The sequence below is a fragment of the Elaeis guineensis genome, chromosome 1 (genome assembly GCF_000442705.2).
Source record: "Elaeis guineensis isolate ETL-2024a chromosome 1, EG11, whole genome shotgun sequence".
Taxonomy (NCBI): domain Eukaryota; kingdom Viridiplantae; phylum Streptophyta; class Magnoliopsida; order Arecales; family Arecaceae; genus Elaeis; species Elaeis guineensis.
Genome location: NC_025993.2, coordinates 14,243,745 through 14,245,260, shown reverse-complemented (window position 1 = coordinate 14,245,260; position 1,516 = coordinate 14,243,745). Strand labels below are relative to the sequence as shown.

At 42.8% G+C, this 1,516-nt stretch overlaps 1 long non-coding RNA gene across 1 annotated transcript; it reads right to left on the bottom strand.

Moving 5' to 3' along the window:
- Window positions 1-239: 239 nt before the first annotated feature.
- On the bottom strand, window positions 240-789 carry LOC140854845 (uncharacterized). The gene is made up of 2 exons (XR_012137963.1): window positions 526-789; window positions 240-364 (listed from the first exon to the last, which is right to left on the bottom strand). It is a non-coding gene; the product is annotated as an uncharacterized lncRNA (long non-coding RNA).
- Window positions 790-1,516: the final 727 nt, after the last annotated feature.

The window sequence follows — 1,516 nt, the reverse complement described above, 5'->3', positions numbered from 1 at the left end:
TGCTTGTGCACCCCACCTCCAGGAGAACATCGGCAACCAGATCGAACCATGGAATGCTGGATTGCAGTTAGTGCTTGATGTGGAAAGTTAAGAAAATACACCAAGATTTGAAGAAACCCGAAGCTGATAGAGTTTCAAAAAGATAGAAAAATTCAGCCTCTTCGCACCATCAGCCCTTCCAATTGGAAATCGAATCAAAACCAAAATTCCATCATTTAAAGCTGGAGAGAAAGGAATCACTTGAAGCAAGGTCGTAGCATATGTAATGTAGTTCCTGATCCTCCCTTGAGCCGTTATGCGAATCTCGTTCTCGTTGATCGGCTCCTCGGCCCTCGGCTTCTCCACCCTCTGGTACCGATCCATCCTGGCACACGAGCCGAAAAATCGATAAACAGATTCGAATCAAATCGAACTCCAAACCCTAATTCCAAGCATCCACAGGCTCGGAAAACTCCAAATCCTCGTATATTACCAGAACTTGGAGAAGATTTTGCTGGGATTAGATCTAGGGTTAGGGTTTCAAACCTTCTCTCGACGAGCTCCTTCGGGGTGAGGGGAAGGCGAGATGGTGGCGACCGGCCAAATCCACTGCGTTCCGCGCCAAGAGGGACTTTCGTGCTCGTGACCTTATTTTATGGGCCGATGGGTGAGAGTGCAAATGGGATTGGATCGGCTCCAACGAGCACTTCAGTCCGATGCTTACAGTTAAATCACCATCCGTCCGCTCAGCCGAGTCCCATTGATCAAGCGGTAAGTGAAAGCGAGTGGAACGTTTATTGATATGGGACGGTGGAAATTGATCGAGATGGAACTGGAGAGGATCCCTGCAGCATGGAGATATCCGGTCGTGGTGGGATCCGCTACGGAGGTGACGTAACAAGACAACTACCAGGAATAACGTGTCGCCACGTTATTTGATCCGTTCTCGGGTTTATGACCAAAGGACCGTCTGTCTTCATGTGAAGGATTGGCAGTGCTTCCTTAACATGAGACAGCGTCTCAAGAAGTTGTCCGGCGAGGAAATACAGAATTTCTGTGGGTTTGGTGTGGGCCCCACGTGGGTGCTGGTTTTTCTGTGGTTAGATGGTGCTGTTTCGTGTTCCGAGTGCTTTGGGTGACTCCCTGACTTGTTTTTTTTTTTATTCCATTTCGGGTGCCCCTCACGCAATCCGGCGTAAAGAGGGTCACAAGCCCATAGATTCGGCGGCGTCCTGGTTGATTTTTTTTTTGGCAGACGTAAGGTTGGGTTCGTTGAAAAACTGATCATGCAATATACTAATTTTTAAGTTCGTCACGTATGAATTTATAAATTATATTTATATAATTAATTATATTTATAAAAAAAATTTAATAATATATCTATTTATATTTTTAATATTTATAAAAATTTTAATAATATCAATAAATAAATATAAATATATTTTAATATTTTTATAAAAAAAATTATGAATAACATGCCCATTCACATCTTTGATGTTCATAACTGAGAATCTTAATAACATCAGATAATAGATAT